Here is a 24,992-nt window from a genome sequence, read left to right as displayed (position 1 = left end):
TGGTTATAATATAGTGTAATATTTCCTTTGATGTCAGAGAATAGGTCACGTAAAGCTCCTGTCTAAGTAAGAGTCACACAAGATGTGATGGTTAAGAATACATCTACAGGGATATTGGCGTAGAAGTGTCAAATGAGCTTTGACCTTATAGGCAAAATAAGTGGCGTCAGCTCTCAACACCATTTTTTTTTCTTTGAGTAAACCTCTTCCCAAGAGTTTGAGATCTCAATAAAAATATCTTTGGAATAGACAGATTTCCTTTCCAGCCATTTGACCTCAGTATGGGTGCGCACATCACCCTGCATCAGTCAGAATTGTGCATGGATAAGCAAGGCCATATTCACCCATGCCTTGGTCTTTAGGCTTTCAGCTTGCTGCCTGCCTCACCCTGGTACAGTAGTTGCTAAGAAGGAGTGTCTCATTCTATACCCATTTTTAAATTATTTTATTGCGCAATTAGATTTTTTCAATTTTTATTCACAACACAGTTGTTCTTCTTTCTCCTTTTTTGTCTTGAATCCTGAATTGCGTTTCTACATTTTGGCTGCCATGTTTTCTTTTTCTAAACGTATGAATAATATCTGTTTCGGCTGGTCCCAATGAACTGTCATGTTCGAGCGCACGTTAAGGTAACGGCTAGACTGTTGTTCATGGAAATTTACCATAATAAGGGAAGAGGCATGATGTCACATCCCTGACGCTAGCGCGCTTTTGGTCTACTATATTTATTATTACCATGGAAGGCAAGTAAGCTTCAGTCTAGTAAGCCCTATGATTAATATGGCCCTGAGGATGAGGCCACACAGAGCAGTTTTTAATGCATTTCTTAAGCCAAAATAAGGAGTGGATAAAATAGGCAGTCCTGTCATAAAGTTGTATTTTTTATGTTTATTAGGATTTTAATATGTTAACTTTAAGTTAAACAGTTATAAAAAGTAATACTTAGTTCAGAAGAATAGCATGTTTCACTAGATTATAGTTATTGACTGTATACATAAAACGTCACACAGTCAGATAAAATACAGTAAGGTGATAAACATTTATATAGTTGCCACATTGAAAACCGAGATTGAGAAAGGTGTAGAAATTAGAAATATTTGGAGGAGAAACACAGTTACGCCAAGGACGCGGTTTCGTGTAGAAGTTAGGGAATGAATGTTTATGTAAGGCTGTCATTTTTTCATACACACCGGTGTTGTTCCTGAGAAAGATCACTTGATTGATATGAGGAGAGTCCTTCTTTTTCCAATAACAGCAACAGTCCAAGCGATTGCCATAGACATCTTCTAAAAAGAATTACTTTATTGGTCCATTATTATAATAGGCAAAAAAAAATTGTTTAAAACAGTACAAAAATTTAAAAAGGCATAAAAGGAATATCCGCTGTGCTCCTGGGAAACATGTTTCAGACCTACATGGTCCTCTGTCACGCAAGGGCATGACTAAGGACCATGTAGGTCTGAAACCTGTTTTGTGGGAGCTCAGCGGTTGCATCCATCCATATTTGTGCCTTTTTATACTACGTCATTAATGAAGCAATTATTTTAGAAGATGTGAGTACTGGCTATTGTGTGGACTGTTGCTGTTATTGGAGTGTTTTGCCGTGCACCCGGACAGGTGAGCTGATTGCTCCTTTTTCATATTTCTTTTTCCAATGTGTAATGATTGTTAACTTGGTGGATATTAGAATGTGAGCAATTAGGTAAGTGCATTATGTGCGGTAGTTTTTCTACTCCCAACAACAAGTGAACCATGTAAGTGGTAAGAATGAATTCAACTCCTATAACGCTATTGATAATTTGGTTGGCTGACTTCCAGAGTGGTTGAATCCAGGGACATATTCACATGGAGTTTTTTTGTGTTAACTTTTATTTTGTTGCCTGGAGATTACTGCATCTAATGTGCTGTCATGGTTACTTTGGATGTAATCATTGAAGCCTCTTATTCTTATTTGAGCGTCCATCTTATTTCAACACCGAATGTGCTGCTTTGCTGACTAAGAAATTAGTGGTATAAGTTATGGAAGCCATACTGCAGAGGAGCAGGTAACTATATACAGGCCTCTATCCTGACAGTGCCAGATGCTAGTTTTTAGGAAGGGTTAAGGTATTAATGGCCTTGGCAGCTGCGTTTCTATACTTCTTATGTCAACCCTCCTAACATTATGGATACAAATGACCATTTTTTTGCTAGTCTATCTTTTAATAGTGCATTTTACCCAAACATTTACTGATTTAGTCTAAATTCACTGTCTGCTGTTATTGGTATTTACTGTGTTATTTTGATATACACTTGTTTTTGCCATAATATAGTTTGTAATTGTCATTTTATTTTCTTCAACAATACATAAGCTGACAAGCTGTGCTATTGTAATGAACTGCAGTGAGAAGGGTTGTAAACTTCCCACCCGGAGCTCTTTAGTACATTATTACAGTCTATTACCAGAATATAGCTGGTGAAATCAATTCACAAATGTCACTTTCGCTGTTCAGAAGAAAAGAATATTTGTTTCTAATTTTTTGTAACATTCACTTATGATTGTAAAGAAGGAACATTTAATCGCTACATTAGCAAGCGGCAGGAGAGAAATGCAGGTCTACTTGTTCTGCAAACATTGGTGCATGGTTCTTACATTCTATGAAGAAATTTACCAAGACTGGTGTTTCTTGCACTGGTCTATGGCCAGAGTGCGCAGGAGTAAAATGCAACAAATTGATTAGGAAGTACAACCGTTTTAATCCATGGGTAGAAAAGCAACACTATCATTTATACCAGGCAATGGCTTGAATAGTAATAAACCTTTCTGCCAAGTCCAACCAACTTTTTTTTTTACAAAGCTAGCACCGTTGTCTTATAATGAAAAAGGCACACATTTTTGCACAATAAAGTATCCTTCTAAAAAATGTGCAAATGTAATTTAATAAATCTGCCCCTGTGCACCCTGTGCTGGTGAAGATTTTTGACATGTTCGGTTACTTGTTTAGCGGTTAGTTATTCCGGGGAGATTATAGTTTGAGGGCAGGGACAGTATAAACATTTAAGATGAGATGCCCAGTGCACTTTAATTATCTTTATAACCCTTGTAGTCCATGTGACAGCAGCTGCTCCTCACTGCTCCCCCCCCTCTCTTCTGGGACTTTACATCATACACCAGTGTGCGTCTTCTCCCTGTGAGTAACAGCCTGCCTCAGAAGAGGGGGTGTGGTGGAGACGTGGCCACTCCCCCTGTTCTCTGCAGAGATCATACAGTGATTATTGGGAGACTGTCTGATTACAGCAGTGTGCAGCTTCATGCTGTTATGTCCCAGACGGAGGGCTGAGCGGTGCAGTGAAAAGCAGCTGCTCTCACCCCAGCCCCCTGATGATGGCTCCCTGTCTGCAGTCTGAGGCGTGGTGGCCTGCAGGCTCAAGGCTTTTAGTAGCAGCAGCCAGCCCCTGATAATGTCTCCTTCACTGCAGACGGGAGGCATTATCAGGGGGATGGCGTGACAGGAGCTGCTTTTCACTGCACTGCTCACCCCTCCGTCTGCGACATAATGGCAAGGAGCTGCACACTGCTGTAATCAGCCAGTCTCCTGATAATACCTGTATCCCTGCAGAGAACAGGGGGAGTGGCCACGCCCCCACCATGCCCCCTCATCTCACACTGGTGTGTGACATAAGGTCCCAGACAGGAGGGGGCATCAGTGAGGAACAGATGCTGTCACACGGAATTACATGCGTTATAAAGATGATAAAACTGCTAGGCATCTCATCTTTATAGTTTATAAGGGCAGGGACAGTACAAACATTTTTATCTCTCTGGAGCACCACTTTAAAGAAAACCTGTCATCAGATTCATGCTGCAGGATTGCAGTCAGGTAGATTTTACTTAAAAGCCGGCTTGGGCCTATGTGTCTCGGCTGATTAGTCCAAGGCAGGTCCCTGGCCATATCCTCACCACCCTGATCTATTTGACTTGCATGTTTCTCTCTATGACAAGCATAGTAAGAGACTTTTCAGTTAACTTTAGTGAGATGGGGCGAGGCCGGCCGGGGACCCGCCTCAGACTAGTCAGCGGAGACACCCAGTTTTCAGCCAACTTCTCCAACTATGTTTATTTGTTTGAGGTTTTTTCCTAAGACTCATCAGGAGCCGCTGCAAACTAGTGACGTGGATGTTTTTTTTTTTTTTTTTTTTCCTTTTTCTCCACCAGTTGTTTTTCAATACCTGAAGCTGAAAGAAAAAAAATGCTCAAAACACTAAAGATATGAACAGCAAAGTGGTTTTATAATTAATACTAATTTAAAATGTCTTTCAAACATTTTTTTTTTATTTATAAGCTGACCCACTCCAAAAACTTTATGCATATATGCCCTGAAACGTTCTGTTAGAAAAATGTACAGCACATACTGCATTGAACTACTGTACCCAATTTATTATATATTTTAGGAGTCTGAGTCGGTCCGTTTTATACTGACTCAGACTCCACCAAAATGGACACCTACTCTCCGACTCCACAGCCCTGCTTTAAACTTACGAGTTCTGTGCTGGAATGAAGTAGCATACAGTATGTGGCAGTGTAAGATGGATTCCTGTGTATTGTGGAACAGCAGGGTGGGGAGGAGGTTAGAAAAAACAGCTTCAGAGGTAAAATCTTCCCAAGCTTTTCCCAAGTGTGGCTTACGGCTCTGTGTGTTTGTAGTGAGAGACTCGGGTACATTCTTTAAAAGCAGCTATTTGCTAGTGTTGGGAATCAATCTACTAGAAGGGAAATAGATACTTCTAAAAGCTTAATTTACCAAGTGTCAGTCTTGTCTTCATTTTGTGGAGTATAAGCAGCTGTAATTAATAATACATCAAGGTATATTATTACATGGTAGCTATAAAGCTATTATATCTGAAACTGAACCTGTCAAAGACTGAACTCCTTGTGTTTCCTCCCGCTACTAATGTACCTACACCCGACATTGCCATTTCCGTCTGTGGTTCCACTATTACTCCCCAGCAACATGCCCACTGTCTTGGGGTCATACTTGATTCCGAGCTTTCCTTTGCCCCCCACATTCGATCACTGGCTCGCTCTTGTCATCTGCACCTCAAAAACATTTCTAGAATTCGACCTTTTCTTACTTTTGACTCTGCAAAAACTCTTACTGTTTCTCTTATTCATTCTCGTCTCGACTATTGTAACTCTCTTCTAATCGGTCTCCCTCTTACAAAACTCTCCCCTCTCCAATCTGTCTTGAATGCTGCAGCCAGGATCATATTCCTCACCAATCGTTACACCGATGCCTCTACCTTGTGCCAGTCATTACACTGGCTACCCATCCACTCCAGAATTCAGTATAAACTTATTACCCTCACCCACAAAGCCCTCCATGGCTCAGCACCACCCTACATCTCCTCCCTTGTTTCAGTATACCACCCTACCCGCGCCCTCCGTTCTGCTGATGACCTGAGGTTAGTATCCTCAATAGTCAGAACCTCCCACTCCCGTCTCCAAGACTTTACACGTGCCGCGCCAATTCTTTGGAATGCACTTCCCAGGTCAATACGATTAGTCCCCAATCCCCACAATTTTAAGCGTGTCCTGAAAACGCATTTATTCAGACTGGCCTATCGCCTCAACACATTAACCTAACCTATCCCTGTGTGGCAGAGCCAAAAATTTTACCATAACCAGGTTCCCAGCATCATGTTCCCACATGCTTTATGCATCCATTAGCCCTCTGTGTCTGTACTGTTACACACTTAACATTATGGCTGGTCCATACAATCAGGGCAACTGTTACCACCCACCTTTCGTGTCTACCTCTTTCCTCATAGACTGTAAGCTTGCGAGCAGGGCCCTCACTCCTCTTGGTATTTGTTATAATCTACTGTATGTGATTATTGTTATGCTGTAATGTCTATTGTCTGTACAAATCCCCTCTGAAATGTAAAGTGCTGCGGAATATGTCGGCGCTATAAAAATAAAATTTATTATTATTATTATAAAGTACATAGCCAAGCCCCTGAGGCACAATTCCTTGCACACTGCATTTCTAGTGTGATGTTAAAAAAGAAGCTTTTCATGAAAAATCTGGTGCAAAAATGTTAAAGCAATGATTTTATGAGCCCAATTGAAGCTACCATAGATATTTGTAAGTATCTTTCCCATGTACTGTACTTTTATTGTTTGCCTGCTGGTTATGTAAGTATGCCTAACAGAACTTTGCCTTTTTAGGCCAAGGAATGATCTATCAGTTCAGGAATGTTTTAGTAAATTCCTGTACACATCTTAAGTGATGATCTTGTCCTTTTGAGCTTTATTTTTCCATTTGCAACAAGTCCTATCTGCCAAAAGGAAAAAAGTGCAAAGGGGATATAGTGTGACACCATAAGGGAATTTAACTATTTTATTTTGTTCATTAAAACCTCCCAACACCGAGCATGTCCTGCTGCACTGTACAGTTGTAATTCTGTTCACAGCTCAGTCATTTTCTTCAGAGTTCTCCTAAAGAAGCCGAAAGTGATTGTCAGGGTCTGCATTGAGATTCATGGTCCCAGTCCCTTCCGCCCTGCCTTCTGGCAGTCACAATGTGTGCGTTACTTTTGATCATCGCACCCCTGAATCCATGAACTGCTCAAGTATTACATCATCATATGATTTGATTCAGTGAAAAATATTTTGGCTTTTATAAAAATAATTCTAAAGTTAATAAAAATTATCCAATTTTAGGTGGCATTTTTTAATGTAAATATTAATTACAATATTGTTTGTATTGTGGAAACATGGTAAATAAGTCCAATCACTATGCTCATAGTGCTTGGGTTCTGGAGCACACCCGCGGTGATACCCTTACAGTGCAGTGTGTATGTTATGTTCACACGTGATGTTTTTGTGGTATTTTCTTTGCTACCTTTTTTTTCTGCAGCAAAAACAATGTGTATTACTATACCATCAAAGTGACTGACCGAGATTTCAAAATTTTCATGCACTTTATTTTTCATATAGTACCCTGAGGATAGGGAATATAAAAGGGACAGCACCACGCAGGATTTAAGTGCAATAATAAAAATGTCCCAAATAGAAATACAAAGCTGATGCACTCACCAAATTGAGGATGAAGGGACAGCATATTGGCCCTGGGGGAATGTCCCAAACCAAGGTCCTATTACTCGGTTTGCTGCACGGCTCCTGGTCAACAGGGCGATCCTCAGTCGTCCACAGGTACAAGATAAAAGAAAAAAATCCAGTCTGGTACCGGCGCTCCCGAAAGAAGTATAATGTGAGAGACCGGCTTACTTAAAAATTTTTTTTAAAAGATTTTTATTCTGAAGTGTAGCAGTAAAAACAACAATGCATTTCGGCTTAAAAAAGCCTTCATCGGGTCAAATATACATCTATACCAAACCAATGACCATGTCTTTATATACCCTTTTTACAACTGGAAAGGAAGGGGTGTTTGTTACTAGCACCAATCCTTCACTTTATTTGCATGCTCCTCTTAATTGGTTTAACTCTTTAGCACAGATAGATAAGATATAATTCACTTTACTTAAGAAGTTATACTCCAGTAGGAAAAGTATAGAAATAAATAAAAAAAAAAAAAGAAATATATTTATATATATATACATATATATATATATATATTAAAAAACCTAATAAACCTAATCTCTATATCCATAGGTATAGCATCTCTAAACTTTCTCAATCACATCGTATCGTTCAAACCATTTGGGTACTAGGTTTGTAACCGAAAAATCCAAAAAGATTCCTTTTTGTTTAATGTTTGGCGATTTGCATAATTGGCATATTTCCCAGATGAGCATTACGGCTTTAAAGGCCCTTTTACATTTAGCGATGCACCAGCGATCCGACCCGGTCAGGATCGCTGGTGCATCGCTAAATGATCGCTAGTGAGCTTTCATACAGAAAGATCTCACAGCGATGCAGCAGCGTCGCAGCGCACGATACTCACCTTTCACACACAGCGATCCTGACGTCCTCCCGCCTGCATCCAGCGTCGCTCGTCGTCACAGCAGGAAGCGCCCGACGAGAAATGGAGCCGGACATTCTCGCACGATCAGCGATTAACAGCGGGGGAGGCGGTCGCTGGTAAGTATCACACATAGCGATATCGCTAGCAATATCGCTATAACGTCACAAAACCAGTGACGTTTTAGCGATATTGCTAGCGATATCGCTTAGTGTAAAACCCCCTTAAGTCTCCTCATACTGATAGAGAATTTAGATTGTGAGCCCCAACGGGGACAGTGATGATAATGTGTGCAAACTGTAAAGCGCTGCGGAATGTTAGTGCTATATAAAAATAAAGATTATTATTATTGCGGCATGTCATTCTCCGCAAGGAGAAATGATGATACTTGGATATCGGTCAGACGCCTCTCTCACAGCCAAACCAGATCTCACGCTTTGCACTGACGAGGGGCAGTACCCTGAAACACAGTGTCTGCAAATTGAGATTCTGGCTTGGCTTTTGTCCTAAAGGCCCCGTCACACTAAGCGACTTACCAGCGATCCCGACACCGATATCAAGGTGTCAGGATCGCTAGTAAGTCGCTATGTGATCACTGGTGAGCTGTCACAAAGACAGCTTCACCAGCGATCAGCACAGCGATGCCGAGCGCCCGGCATTGCTGGCTATCGCTGTAGAAAATAGTATCAAAATTAAAAATATAGTTACTTTCACCTTCCGACGTCCCGTTCAGCCATCCTGCCTCTCTCCACGCTCCGGTCCCAGTGATCCTTTGCACGAATGACCGCGAGATGTCACGGTCTCGAGGGATAACAAAGTCTCGCGGTCATTCGTGCAAAGGATCACTGGGACCGGAGCGTGGAGAGAGGCCGGAAGACTGCGCGGGACATCGGAAGGTGAGAATAACTATATTTTTTATTTTTTTTATTATTTTTTACACCTGATCGCTGGTCTCCCGCCTGTCACACACAGTGATGTGTGCTGGCCAGCGGGAGACCAGCGACCAAAGAAATGTCCAGAGGTTTCTTCCAGTGATCAGCGATACCGGCAGGGGGGCCGCTCGCTGATCGCTGTCACACACAGCGATCTCGCTGGTGAGATCGCTGTTACGTCACAAAAGTTGTGACTCAGCAGCGTTCTCGCTACCGAGATCACTTAGTGAGACGGGGCCTTAAGTCATGTAACAAGGCTCCTTAAAGGGTCGAAATTGACTTTTAGGATTGTTACTTCCAATAGGTGGCACTAGAGTTCTAGTCCTCTTCCTCTCTGAAGAGACAATGTGCATAATTAGATTAACCCCTTAGAGACAGCCAGTTTGCAGCTTAATGACCAGGCCAATTTTTACAATTCTGACCACTGTCCCTTTATGAGGTTATAACTCTGGAACGCTTTAAGGGATCCCGCTGATTCTGAGATTGTTTTTTCGTAACATATTGTACTTCATGTTAGTGGTAAAATTTCTTCGATAAGTCTTGTGTTTATTTATGAAAAAAACGGAAATATGGCGAAAATTTTGCAATTTTAAAATGCCCGTAAATCAGAGAGAGGTGTCACAAAAATTTCTTAATAAATAACATTTCCCACATGTCTACTTTACATCACCACAATATTGGAAGCAAAATTTTTTTCTGTTAGGAAGTTATAAGGGTTAAAAGAAAATTTACAAAACCATTTTTTTAGGGACCACATCATATTTTAAGTCATTTTGAGGGGTGTACATGACAGAAAATACCCAAAAGTGGCACCATTCTAAAAACTAGACCCCTCAAGGTGCTCAAAACCACATTCAAGAAGTTTATTAACCCTTTAAGTGCTTCACAGGAACTAAAGCAATGTGGAAAGAAAAAATTAACATTTAACTTTTTTTTTTTTTTTTTTTTTTTTTGCAAAAAATTTACTTCAGAACCAGTTTTATTTTCTCAAGTGTTAAGAGAAAATCAACCACAAAATTTGTTGTACAATTTCTCCTGATCACGCCGATACCCCATATGTGGGGGTAAACCACTTTTTCAGCACACGGCAGAGCTCGCAAGGGATGGAGCGCCGTTTGACTTTTTCAACGCAGAATTGGCTGGAATTGAAATCGGATGCCATGTTGCGTTCGAGAGCCCTTAATGTGCCTAAACAGTGGAAACCTTCAACAAGTGACCCCATTTTGGAAACTAGACCCATTAAGGAACTTATCTAGATGTGTGGTGAGCACTTTGAACCTTCAAGTGCTAAACAGAAGTTTATAACGTAGAGCCGTGAAAATCCATTTTTTTTTCACAAAAGTGATCTTTTCGCCCCCAAATTTTTATTTTTACAAGGGTAACAGGAGAAATCATACCCCCACAGTTAGGCCGGAGTCACACTGGCGAGGAATACGGGTGCGTGAGAGGCGCAAAAAGCCCGCATTATACACGGACCAATGATTCTCTATGGGGTCACTCGCACCAGCCGTATATTTCTCCTCAGTATCCTACGCTCCGTGCCACTCGCAGCATGCTGCGATTGTCAGCGTACTACGCCCGTAGTACGCCAATGCAAGTCTATGGGTGCGCAAAAAATACGGATTACACACGGAGCACACATGTGACCTGCGAGAAATACGCACCCGGTGTCTTTTAGCAAAGCCGGCAATTCAGTGCGCTATACAGTAAACTCACACTGACAGGTTTAATAAAGAAATGAAAGAATAGATATAGACACATAGAATACATATACACTCACTGGCCACTTTATTAGGTACACCATGCTAGTAAGGGGTTGGACCCCCTTTTGCCTTCAGAACTGCCTCAATTCTTCGTGGCAGAGATTCAACAAGGTGCTGGAAGCATTCCTCAGAGATTTTGGACCATATTGACATGATGGCATCACACAGTTGGCGCAGATTTGTCGGCTGCACATCCCTGATGCGAATCTCCCGTTCCACCACATCCCAAAGATGCTCTATTGGATTGAGATCTGGTGACTGAGGAGGCCATTTGAGTACAGTAAACTCATTGTCATGTTCAAGAAACCAATCTGAGATGATTCGAGCTTTATGACATGGCGCATTATCCTGCTGAAAGTAGCCATCAGATGTTGGGTACATTGTGGTCATAAAGGGATGGACATGGTCAGCAACAATACTCAGGTAGGCTGTGGCGTTGCAACGATGCTCAATTGGTACCAAGGGGCCCAAAGAGTGCCCAGAAAAAATTCCCCACACCATGACACCACCAGCCTGAACCGTTGATACAAGGCAGGATGGATCCATGCTTTCATGTTGTTTACGCCAAATTCTGACCCTACCATCCGAATGTCGCAGCAGAAATCGAGACTCATCAGACCAGGCAACGTTTTTCCAATCTTCTACTGTCCAATTTCGATGAGCTTGTGCAAATTGTAGCCTCAGTTTCCTGTTCTTAGCTGAGAGGAGTGGTACCCAGTGTGGTCTTCTGCTGCTGTAGCCCATCTGCCTCAAAGTTCGACGCACTGTGCGTTCAGAGATGCTCTTCTGCCTACCTTGGTTGTAACGGGTGGCAATTTGAGTCACTGTTGCCTTTCTATCAGCTCGAACCAGTCTGCCCATTCTCCTCTGACCTCTGGCATCAACATGGCATTTCCGGCCACAGAACTGCCGCTCACTGGATTTTTTTTCTTTTTCGGACCATTCTCTGTAAACCCTAGAGATGGTTGTGCGTGAAAATCCCAGTAGATCAGCAGTTTCTGAAATTCTCAGACCAGCCCTTCTGGCACCAACAATCATGCCACGTTCAAAGGCACTCAAATCACCTTTCTTCCCCATACTTATGCTCGGTTTGAACTGCAGGAGATTGTCTTGACCATGTCTACATGCCTAAATGCACTGAGTTGCCGCCATGTGATTGGCTGATTAGAAATTAAGTCTTAACACACAGTTGGACAGGTGTACCTAATAAAGTGGCCAGTGAGTGTGTATATATATATATATATATATATATATATATATATATATATATATATATATATATATTCACACTCACTGGCCACTTTATTAGGTACACCATGCTAGTAACGGGTTGGACCCCCTTTTGCCTTCAGAACTGCCTCAATTCTTCGTGGCAGAGATTCAACAAGGTGCTGGAAGCATTCCTCAGAGATTTTGGACCATATTGACATGATGGCATCACACAGTTGGCGCAGATTTGTCGGCTGCACATCCCTGATGCGAATCTCCCGTTCCACCACATCCCAAAGATGCTCTATTGGATTGAGATCTGGTGACTGAGGAGGCCATTTGAGTACAGTGAACTCATTGTCATGTTCAAGAAACCAATCTGAGATGATTCGAGCTTTATGACATGGCGCATTATCCTGCTGAAAGTAGCCATCAGATGCCTGTTCTTAGCTGAGAGGAGTGGTACCCAGTGTGGTCTTCTGCTGCTGTAGCCCATCTGCCTCAAAGTTCGACGCACTGTGCGTTCAGAGATGCTCTTCTGCCTACCTTGGTTGTAACGGGTGGCAATTTGAGTCACTGTTGCCTTTCTGTCAGCTCGAACCAGTCTGCCCATTCTCCTCTGACCTCTGGCATCAACAAGGCATTTCCGGCCACAGAACTGCCGCTCACTGGATTTTTTTTCTTTTTCGGACCATTCTCTGTAAACCCTAGAGATGGTTGTGCGTGAAAAATCCCAGTAGATCAGCAGTTTCTGAAATACTCAGACCAGCCCTTATGGCACCAACAATCATGCCACGTTCAAAGGCACTCAAATCACCTTTCTTCCCCATACTTATGCTCGGTTTGAACTGCAGGAGATTGTCTTGACCATGTCTACATGCCTAAATGCACTGAGTTGCCGCCATGTGATTGGCTGATTAGAAATTAAGTCTTAACACACAGTTGGACAGGTGTACCTAATAAAGTGGCCAGTGAGTGTATATATATTATGCTTTCTATGTGTCTATATCTATTCTTTCATTTCTTTATTAAAACTGTCATAGGGCTCCATTATATGTCCATTTTGCAAGCCTGCGAGAAAATCTCACCATACGGATGCCATACGGATTACATACGGATGCTGACATGCGCAAAATACGCTACCACACCTTGATTACGGATGACATACGGAGCACTATTTAGGGGTCTGTCATCCGTATTACGCATGTAAAATACTGACCGTATTTTACGCAGGTTAGTGTGACTCCAGCCTTACTGTGAAATTTGTCCTGAGTACGCTGATACCCCATATGTGGGGGGGGGGGGACCACTGTTTGGGCGCATGGGAGAGCTCGGAAGGGAAGGAGTGCCATTTTGGAATGCAGACTTTGATGGAATGGTCTGTGGGCGTCATGTTGCGTTTGCAGAGCCCCTGATGGGCCTAAACAGTGGAAACCCCCCACAAGTGACCCCATTTTGGAAATTAGACCCCCTAAGGAACTTATCTAGATGTGTGGTGAGCACTTTGAACCCCCAAGCACTTCACAGAAACGCAGAGCCGTGAAAATAAAGTCTTTTTTTATTTACACAAGTGATTTTTTTGACCCAGTTTTTAGACCCCCAAAGTTGGTAAATGGTGGAAACCCCTCAATTCTTGCTCCAACCCTAACCTCAACACACCCCTAACTCTAATCCCAACCCTAACCTTAATCCCAGCCCTAATCCTAGTCCAACCCTAGCCCAACCCTAACCCTATTGGAAAACTGATAAAAAATTTTTCGTTATTTTGGCCTTACTAAGGGGGTGATAAACGGGGGGATTATGTACTATTTTGTTTATCTTGATCACGATGATAGTTTATCATCGTGATCAAAATGAATGAATGGAATCTGCCAGCCGGAGCCTGCAGATTCCCGGCGGGCGCACTGCGCATGCGCCCGCCATTTTCTCCGGATCCAAGATGGCGGCGCCCACCGGAGGACGTCGGCGGGACGCAGGACCACCGGGAGGGGACAGAGTACCGCGGAGAGGTACCGGGGGGGGGGGGGGGGGGGATCGGGGACCCTCTTTCTCTCTCCTCTGATGTGCGATCACTTCAGAGGAAAGAGAAATTTAATGCACAATCGCGGCTTTTTTTTTTTTTTTTTGCGGTCGCCGTTATAATACTAAAATCGGCTTCTTTCAGCATAGTTTATCGCGTCACATGTTATTAAAGCACAGCAAACAATTCCAAATAACAGTTATACCAGTAGTAATTATACCTTCCGGAGTGCTTAATCGCAATCATGCAATAAACAAAAAGGAATCTTATGGGATTTTTTGGTTAGAAACCTTGTACCCGAATGGTTTGAACGATGTGATTGAGAAAGTTTAGAGATGCTATACCTATGGATATAGAGATTCGGTTTATTAGAGAAAAAAAAAAAAAAAATAAAAAAAAAAATATATATATATATATATATATATATATATTGTGGTGTAGTGACCACTGTGTCCACTAGGGGGCACTGTGTGGGTGCCCCAGGACGGACGGATAGCCATGTCCAGAGTGGTAACAGGAGCAGGGTGCTAAAAGATCGTTATGTATCTCAAGGTGGGTGGCCTTGGGATGAAGGCTTGATTATGTGAAGATCGGCAGAGCTGATCTTTCGTGCCAGTGTATTAGGGAGAAGCCTTCAGGTGATTGATGAGACGGGTGGGATCAATCACCTGCTAACCCACCTAGGGGCGGGTGTTTAGAATGCCATAATAAAGTATATGTGTGTGAATGATTGAAGGACCTGTGATGAGGTCATAGCCATGTGATCTGGTGGGCGTGGCTACGGACCATATAATGTGGCCAGGGTAGGTCACACAGGTGAATGCTTGGACCCGGTTGGTCCATATGGAAGGTCTTGTCTGGTTGACGTGGCTGCCTTCCTGACAGCACGTGGAGAGGCTGTATAATGGCTGCATGTGCCTGAGGGTTCCCAGGGAGAGGGAATGAACGTCTGCACGGAGAAGCAGCCTTGAGGTAACCCTGACAGGGGATATAACTGTGAGGCTAGAGAGCCTGTGTGCTGAACATTGCACAACCTGTCTGACCACAGGATAAACAGAGTGAAGCTCTGTCATGGACGCTATGCTGTTTATATGAACTTGCTGTTGCTTTGGTTTATGCTGCATAATAAACCAAATGGACTGAGTTATGTTAAGAAACCTGTGCCGGACCTGATTTATCGGCTGCCTAGCGAGTATCCCCTACCTGAATAACAAGCGCTACCTTACAATTGGTGGAGGATGCGGGCAGTGTTGTAGCCTTATTGCTAGGGGCAACGGACGAGGACTGCAAAATTTGGTTGGGCAACGGTTCTAACAGCACATGATACAGTGCTGGCAACGCTGAGCCCGGAGGGCTGACGGTCTTAAAAGCCGTGTGATATGCTGACCAGGGTCAGTAGAAGAGATTTATAGGACAGCTCTGCGGTAGAGGGGTCCGAGAACCTGCGTGGTCGACACAGGTAACGGACACGTGTCCGTGTTGTACTGACCAGGGTCAGTGAGAAAGACTGTGTACCTGGAGGGTTCAGTGTGCAAGGTCCTGGAGGGTCAGTGTTGGGAGGTTCTGGGAGAAGAATCGGACCCTGGAGCACGTGTTATGACCTTTGACCTGGTGAGGCGTGAGTGTTGGGCAGTCTCAGCGGAGACGGATGTCCTGAAGAGCACCCGCTGAGCCCCTTGACCTGGTGAGGCCGGTGTGTTGGGAAACCCTGGGAGGAGGGTCGGCTCCCTGAATAGCACCCGGTGCGCCCTGTGTGTTGGACGATCTCAGGAGGAGACGGACGTCCTGAAGAGCACACAGACAGGACACGTGAGTTTTGTGTTGTGTGTGTTTTGTTTTTTTTTCTTTTCCCTCTCAAGTCAGCTGGCGGTGGCTCAGTGGGGTCAAGAAGGTGACAAGCGGCTTGCTGTAACTCGGCGGGGTTACGAAGGTGACAAGCGGCTTGCTGTAACTCGGTGGGGTTACGAAGGTGACACCAGCAACTGTGTGTGAACGGCAGCTGGAGGTGTCAGAGATCGGTGACAGCAGGAGCTGTGGTGGTGCCAACAAGAACTTGTGTGGTATCGTTAAAGACATAAACTATGTCGTGTGAACAGTGGTCTAAGGAGACCTGTAGAAAGGACATGGGGAAATCCCAAAAGGGGGCGGTGACCCAAATCGGGGTGGTAACCCAAAAAGGGGTGGAGTCCCAGAGGGAGGCGTTGACCCAAATGGGGGTGGTAACCCAAAAAGGGGTGGAGTCCCAAAAGGGGGTGGAGTCCCGGGGAATGGGGGTGGAGCATCCTGATGTGAAAAAGCTGGTACAGATGAACTGTTGCCAGGAGCAAATGTCCTATGTCTGTCCTATCTGCCTAGTGAACAACCCAGCCGGCACGATGCCAAGGGGGTGTGGCCTCCAGATAGATAATGAAGAGATAGTTGGTCTGGTTGACTCTGGGAGCCCAGTGACTAGTGCCGGTTGCTCCTGAGATACCTGGCAGAAAGGTGGGGGTTACTTGCAACCACGGGCGCACTGAGTTGCCCGGTCACCAGGGTAGTCTTTGAGACAGGTTGGGGCATCGAGGGACAGGTTGTCGCGATAGTCCCGTGTCACGTGGACCCGTCCTGTATGATGCGACCAGCAGGCTGGTAACTGAAACAACAAGACATGGCACGTGAAACTGTCCTGTATGACACGGCCCGCAGACCAGTAACTAAAACAACAAGACACGGGGGAAGGGGAAACAGTTAAAACGGTGGGCCCTGCGATAGGGAACGGGGATGTGGAGACCTCCTGCACTCCCCTGAGTCAGAGTCCCTCACACTCCTAACGTTCCCTAGGCCGGTTCCGCACCGGGCGCCGATCAGGATACCTGTCACCCTAGCACACCCTACACCTATCCCTTTCTAGGGAGCTGGGTGAAGCAGGAACTGGCCCCACCGCTGTACTAATACACACCAGGGAAAAATACAAACAGGGAAGCATCACTTAGCTTTGCTCTGTTGCTCTTGCTCCCAGCAGCAGAGTCCACCACCAGAATGCAGCTTTCCTCCTGAATAGCTGCCACCAAGCTTTTTCAGAGCTGCAAGGAAATCCCCTCTGACTCCTTCCACACCAGGGCTCTGACTGAGCTGCCAGGACCTCTCTCTAGATCCTTCCTCCACCAAGGATGTTTGAAATGAAAACTATCACCAACAGTGATTGCAACACCTGACACTCTTTTTTAATCATGTGCAATAATGCTCACCACCACCGGGGGCAAACTAGAACAAAAGACACCACTGTGTAATAATCCTAATGGCCACCGGGGGCAAAACCAAACCCAAGCACACAGCTTAAGGAAAAAAAAAGGTTACCTGTCCTTTTTATCTGTCATGATCCACCATGGATCATGACATCCCGAATCAGTCCTATCCATTGATTATAGGCGGGATTCTAGACTGTTCTCTGGCTTGTGGGAGAGGGGAGTTCCTCTACAGCAAGGGGATGGAGACGTTCCTACTGTTGGGCTAACAGATATTGAGACGGTAACTGCTCCTGACGTGGACAGGTCGGAGATAGAAGTGACCGGAGGAAGGGGTGCGTCTGCCCAACGGACGGACCTGTCGTCTCGTGACATGACTGGTGGTGAGCTGGTAGATGAGACGACTGGGGTGGACACACGGTCAGAGGGTAACTGGAGGGTTCACTCGGATGATCGGGGTGACTCAATCTCTGGTGGTGACTGTGGCTCTGAGAGAGAAAGGGAGCACAGACTAGAAGAGCTAGAGAAGGAAGTCTCCGAGTTCAAAGGTCACCTGGTAACGTGACAAGATCTGAATAAGTCCCTTAGAGAAGAGATACGAGTACTAACAGAAACGGTAAGAGGTCTTCTGTGGGAGAACTGGGACGAAGGCTTACAGAGGCCAGGCCCAAGTGGTGAACAGAGTGAAGATAAGAAACTGAAAAGTATGGAAGCAGAGATGATCCATATGCAGGAGGAGCTTGCTGCTGTAGAGCATGCTAAGAGGCAAGCACAGCAGGAAAGAGATGAACTGGCTGATGAAATTGCCAACAACAGTGGTAAAGATGCTCTGGCTTTGGAAGAAAAGAGGCGGTTAGAGTCTCGCATTGCTCAGCTTGAAGAAGTAGTGGAGGAAGAACAAGGCAACGTTGAATTAGCCAATGACAGGCTGAGAAAGGCCACACTTCAGGTTGACCAGATGAATGCTCATCTAAAGGCGGAATGTAGTAATGCTCAGAAGAACGAGAATGCCCGTCAGCAGTTAGATCGCCAGAATAAGGTGTTACAAGCAAAGGTTGCACAACTGGAGTAACAGCTAGAGGCTGAAACTAAAGAGTGACAATCTGCAAGCAAACAAGTATGTCGTGCGGAGAAAAAACTGAAGCATGTACTAATGCAAATGAATGATGAAAGGCGTAATTCTGAGCAGTACAAAGGCCTGGCGGAGGGAAATAATGTTCTGCTGAAACAGCTGAAGCGCCAGGTGGAAGAAGTGGAGAAGGAGGCTCAATGTGCCAATACGTTGCACCGTAGATTACAGCGTGAACTGGAGGATGCTACAGAAACAGCAGATGCAATGAACCGTGAGGTTAATGCACTGAAAAGCAAGCTTAGACGTGGTGATGTGCCATTTGTTACAAGACACATAGGCAGAAAAGGAGGTGGCGGAGCGCACTGGATGAGTTTGATGACTAAACAGTGTCTGATGATGCAGACAGACTGTGACTGGAGGGCCAAAGATCAAGGCCGATATTCTGACCGCTGGGGGCGGGGAAGGCCTAACGTAGAAATGAGGCCATATGACAGACAAAACAGACAGACGGTTCTCTCGACCTGTTGGGCAAGGTGACATGGGTGCCCGGTCTCGAGATCCCGGAGTGATGTTGTGTGTTCAACCCCACAAGCTTGAACAGAGGGGGAGGTATGTGGTGTAGTGACTGTGTCCACTAGGGGCACTGTGTGGGTGTCCCAGGATGGATAGCCATGTCCAGAGTGGTAACTGGAGCAGGGTGCTAAAGTATCATTATGTATCCCAAGGTGGGTGGCCTTGGGATGAAGGCTTGATTATGTGAAGATCGGCAGAGCTGATCTTTCGTGCCAGTGTATTAGGGAGAAGCCTTCAGGTGATTGATGAGACGGGTGGGATCAATCACCTACAAACCCACCTAGGGGCGGGTGTTTAGAATGCCATAATAAAGTATGTGTGTGTGAATGATTGAAGGACCTGTGATGAGGTCATAGCCTTGTGATCCAGTGGGCATGGCTACGGACCATATAAGGTGGCCAGGGTAGGTCACATGAGTTATTTGGACCTGGTTGGTCCGTACGGAAGGTCTTGTCTGGTTGACGTGGCTGCCTTCCTGACAGCACGTGGAGAGGCTGTGTATAATGGCTGCATATGCCTGTGAGTTCCCAGGGAGAGGGAATGAACGTCTGCATGGAGAAGAAGCCGAGCGGTAACCCTGACAGGGGATGTAACTGTGAGGCTAGAGAGCCTGTGTGCTGAACATTGCACAACCTGTCTGACCACAGGATAAACAGAGTGAAGCCCTGTCATGGACGCTATGCTGTTTATATGAACTTTCTGTTGCTGTTCCTTTGGTTTATGCTGCATAATAAACCGAATGGACTGAGTTATGTTAAGAAACCTGTGCCAGACCTGATTTATCGGCTGCCTAGCGAGTATCCCCTACCTGAATAACAAGCGCTATATGTGTATGTGTGTGTGTATGTATGTGCGTGTGTGTATGTATGTATATATATATATATATATATATATATATATATATATATATATATATATATATATATATATATATATATATATATATATATACACACCAAAAGTTTGGACTCGCCTCTTTCAAAGAGTTTTCTTTATTTTCATGACTATGAAAATTGTTGATTCACTCTGAAGGCATCAAAACTATGAATTAACACATGTGTAATTATATAATTAACAAAAAAGTGTGCAACAACTGAAAATATGGCTTATATTCTAGGTTCTTCAAAGTAGCCACCTTTTGCTTTGATTACTGCTTTGCACACTCTTGGCATTCTCTTGATGAACTTCAAGAGGTAGTCACCGGAAATGGTCTTCCAACAGTCTTGAAGGAGTTCCCAGAGATGCTTAGCACTTGTTGGCCCTTTTGCCTTCACTCTGCGGTCCAGCTCATCCCAAACCATCTCGATTGGGTTCAGGTCTGGTGACTGTGGAGGGCAGGTCATCTGGCGTAGCACCCCATCACTCTCCTTCTTGGTTAAATAGCCCTTACACAGCCTGGAGGTGTTTGGGGTTATTGTCCTATTGAATAATAAATGATGGTCCAACTAAACGCAAACCAGATGGAATAGCATGCTGCTGCAAGATGCTGTGGTAGCCATGCTGGTTCAGTATGCCTTCAATTTTGAATAAATTCCCAACAGTATCACCAGCAAAGCACCCCCACACATCACACCTCCTCCTCCATGCTTCACGGTGGGAACCAGGCATGTAGAGTCCATCCGTTCAACTTTTCTGCGTCGCACAAAGACATGGTGGTTGGAACCAAAGAACTCAAATTTGGACTAATCAGGCCAAAGCAGAGATTTCCACTGGTCTAATGTCCATTTCTTGTGTTCCTTAGCCCAAACAAGTCTCTTCTGCTTGTTGCCTGTCCTTAGCAGTGGTTTCCTAGCAGCTAATTTACCATGAAGGCTTGCTGCACAAAGTCTCCTCTTAACAATTGTTGTAGAAATGTGTCTGCTGCTAGAACTCTGTGTGGCATTGACCTGGTCTCTAATCTGAGCTGCTGTTAACCTGCGATTTCTGAGGCTGGTGACTTGGATGAACTCATCCTCCGCAGCAGAGGTGACTCTTGATCTTCCTTTCCTGGGGCGGTCTTCATGTGAGCCAGTTTCTTTGTAGCGCTTGATGGTTTTTACCACTGCACTTGGGGACACTTTCAAAGTTTTCCCAATTTTTCGGACTGACTGACCTTCATTTCTTAAAGTAATGATGGCCACTTGTTTTTCTTTACTTAGCTGCTTTTTTTCTTGCCAGAATACAAATTCTAACAGTCTATTCAGTAGGACTATCAGCTGTGTATCCAGCAGACTTCTGCACAACACAACTGATGGTCCTAACCCTATTTAGAAGGCAAGACATCCCACTTATTAAACCTGACAGGGCACACCTGTGAAGTGAAAACCATTTCTGGTGACTACCTCTTGAAGCTCATCAAGAGAATGCCAAGAGTGTGCAAAGCCGTAATCAAAGCAAAAGGTGGCTACTTTGAAGAACCTAGAATATAAGACATACAGTATTTTCCGTTGTTTCACACTTTTTTGTTAATTATAAAATTCCACATGTGTTAATTCATAGTTTTGATGCCTCCAGAGTGCATCTACAATTTTCATAGTCATGAAAATAAAGAAAACTCTTTGAATGAGAAGGTGTGTCCAAACTTTTGGTCTGTACTGTGTGTGTGTGTGTGTGTGTGTGTGTGTGTGTGTGTGTGTGTGTATGTATGTATGTATTGTAGGGATTCGACTCGCTCAGGTGCAGCGGGAGACAATCATGAGGCAGGTTCTTCCCAAAGTTCATGAGGTTTATTTGCTCCATAAACCATAAGGGTATGTTCCCACGTAGTTTTTAGTCTCTGCGGATTTTGTAGAGAAAACCACAGGAAATCCGCAGGACAAAGTGCCGCGGTTTTTCTGCGGATTATCTGCGTTTTTTCTGCGGTTTTGCCTTGCGGTTTTACACCTCATAATGGATGAGGTGTAAAACTGCAGCGTTTCTGCACCAAACAATTGACATGCTGCGGATTGTAAACCGCAGCAAAACCGCGCGGAAAAAAACGCAGCATGTGCACAGCTTTTTTTTATTTCCATAGGAAATAAAGGTACTGTACAACGCAGCAAAATCTGCTGCGTTTCTGCAGAGCCAAAAACGCTGCGGAAACGCAGCAGAAACCGCAAAGTGTGCACATACCCTAACTCAGCATATCAACAAAATAGCCTCTAGCTTAGGCACAAAAGAACATAAACGTCCGTGGCTTCAGACTCGGACCGAGAGTCTCAGCACATGCTGGGAGCTGTAGTCCTCCCCATATACACTCTCTGTAGTGTCCCACCTGGACACATGGAAGTCTGTCCACACTCAGACAGACTCCCTCCACACTCTCTCACATGTGCCAAACACCTCAATTACATAGCCCTGTAACCACACCCACAGGTGATCACATGGCTATGACATCACTAAAGGTTGTATAGACACACACAGGCTTCCCTGACACAGTGTAACAGAAAGATCAGCAGTACCTCTGCTGATCAATACACCCTGGAGCCTGCATCCCAAGGCCACCCACCTTGAGACCCATAATGGTCATTTAGGACCCTGCTCCTGTTACCACACTGAATGTGCCTGTACACCCGTCCTGGGACACCCACACAGCGCCCCCTAGCTGACATAGTGGTAACTACACCACAGTATGTATGTATGTATATATATAATGTTTCTTCATATATTTTTTATCTTTTTTTATTTACTAGCTGAAGAGCCCGGCATTGCCTGGGCATAGTAACCAACTGTGGTTAGTTATAACAAATTATAATGATTACATTGCACATAAAAACCGTGTATCTAATCCTATCCTGTGTGATACTGCCTGCTGAGCCATGTGTCTAATCCTCTCCTGTGTGATACTGACTGCTGAGCTGTGTATCTAATCCTATCCTGTGTGATACTTACTGCTGAGCTGTGTATCTAATCCTATCCTGTGTGATGCTGCCTGCTGAGCCATGTGTCCAATCCTCTCATGTGTGATACTGACTGCTGAGCCATGTATCTAATCCTATCCTGTGTGATACTGGGCTCCCCCTGCAGTCTGTGTCAGAGGGTGGTCTGAGTTGGCACGGTAATTGTTATTTTCAGCTTTACAGAAGGACGATAACACCATAGATATGATAAGAATAATAGGCCTCAGTTACCACAACTGTCTACAAAGAAAACTGTTGCTGATAGCAACTAATCACAGCTCATTTTTCATCGTTTAAACAGCTCTGGGACAGCGTGGCGAGTTTTGAGTGGCGACTTTTGTTTCGACTTTTATGTGGCGCGGTTGGTGTATGTGTGGTGAAATGTGTGCTGAGGGTGGTATATGTGTTGAAGCACGTGGTAATGTGTGTCACATTTTGTGTGTGTGTTCATATCCCCGTGTGTGGTGAGTATCCCATGTCAGGGCCCCACTTTAGCAACTGCACGGTATATACTCTTTGGCGCCATCGCTCTCATTCTTTAAGTCCCCCTTGTTCACATCTGGAAGCTGTCAATTTGCCTCCAACACTTTTCCTTTCACTTTTTCCCCATTATGTAGATAGGGGCAAAATTGTTTGGTGAATTGGAACGCGCGGGGTTAAAATTTCACCTCACAACATAGCCTATGACACTCTCGGGGTCCAGACGTGTGACTGTGCAAAATTTTGTGGCTGTAGCTGCGATGGTGCGGATGCCAATACATACATACACACACACACATACACACACTTTATTTATTAGATTTATTTCTATACTTTTCCTACTGGAGTATAACTTCTTAAGGAAAGTGAATTATATTTTTTATCTATCTGTGCTACAGAGTTAAACCAATTAAGAGGAGTATGCAAATTAAGTGAAGGATTCGTGCTAGTAACAAACACCCCTCCCTTTCCAGTTGTAAAAAGGGTATATAAAGACATGGTCATTGTTTTGGTATAGATGTAAATTAGACCTGATGAAGGCTTTTTTAAGCCGAAGCGCGTTGTTTTTACTGCTACACTTCAGAATAAAAATCTTTTGAATTTTTTTTTTTAAGTAAGCCGATCTCTCACATTATACTTCTTTCAGGAGCGCCGGTACCAGACTGGATGTTTTTCTCTTATCATCAGGGCTGTGGAGTCGGTAAGCCAAACCTGCGACTCCGACTCCTCAATTTCCCTTACACCGACTCCGACCCCCACACATATTGTTTATATTTAAGTGAAAAATTTATTGTAGTACAATGTGAACCTCAGACATTTAATCATTTTTATGATCCAATAATCAAGATATTTAGATAGAACAGAATATATATTGGTGTACTACCCGGTTTTCATTCTTTTTGGTACAGATACGATATGGATAGACAGATATGGATAAATGGATAGAGCAGATTTCTAATCTGCTTTTGCTATTGAAAACATTATCTATGAGCTCAAAAACCTTTCAGGTGATGCGGTTTTTTAAAAAGATGATCAGCTTTTGCAGCTGAAAAACGTATCCTCAAAAAACACAGGAAAAACGCTGTGTGTGAATGTAGCCTTAGATCAGGAATATAACAGCCATTTATAGGACATTTCATAACTTTCCCAAACTCCTATGAAAAAATATTCAGCACATCCTGCATTGAACTACTGTACCCAATTTATTATATATTTTAGGAGTCGGTCCATTTTATACCGACTCCAACTCCGACTCCGACTCCACCAAAATGAGCCCCGACTCCGACTCCGACTCCACAGCCCTGCTTATCATGCACTTTATTTGTGTCTTTTGAAATCTGCAGTGTCAATTATTGTAGCTTTTTGTGCAGTATTTTTCAGTTATTCTAATGTATGGGAAAAAAACTCAGCAAAAGCTCTGGAATTTAGTTGCAGAAAATGAATTATGCAAAAAAATGCTATGTTCCCATGATGAGTATTTGGTGGGTTTTTTGGGATTTCACAGATTGCTTTTGGTGCATCATATTTTAAATTAAGCTGCTTTGTCGTTGATACTTCCTGTTATTTTGTTTTGCCAAAACTATATTGGTGGAGTCATATTGTGGAATATGTAGTTTTTTACCTTTTGGTTTTCGCATCTAATGGAATTCTATGGGGAAAATCCACTCATAAAATTCAGCACATAAAATTAAGCCTATCTGGAAAAGAAATTGACATGTTGCAGATTTCACATGCTCACCACAGGTCAGTTTATGCAGGAAAAAAAATGTATAGTGGGTCTGAGCTTTCTATAAATACCATCCACAATGCAAAAACTCAGTGGGAACTTAACCTAATCCTCTACATAGCCTTCCTAAACCCCATTATTTTAGGTTAGTGGCCACTAGTGATGATGAACG

At 43.9% G+C, this 24,992-nt stretch overlaps 1 protein-coding gene across 4 annotated transcripts in view; it reads left to right on the top strand.

Moving 5' to 3' along the window:
• ARHGEF10 (Rho guanine nucleotide exchange factor 10) overlaps positions 1-24,992 on the top strand; it is a 291,292-nt gene that overhangs the window by 91,060 nt on the left and 175,240 nt on the right. The gene's annotated exons all lie outside the window — the stretch shown is intronic.

The sequence above is a fragment of the Dendrobates tinctorius genome, unplaced genomic scaffold, assembly GCF_039654945.1.
Source record: "Dendrobates tinctorius isolate UK_male_01 unplaced genomic scaffold, ASM3965494v1 ptg000107l, whole genome shotgun sequence".
NCBI classification, from domain to species: Eukaryota; Metazoa; Chordata; class Amphibia; order Anura; family Dendrobatidae; genus Dendrobates; species Dendrobates tinctorius.
The sequence above is the reverse complement of the archived record's forward strand: the minus strand, read 5'-3'. Positions and strand labels throughout refer to the sequence as shown.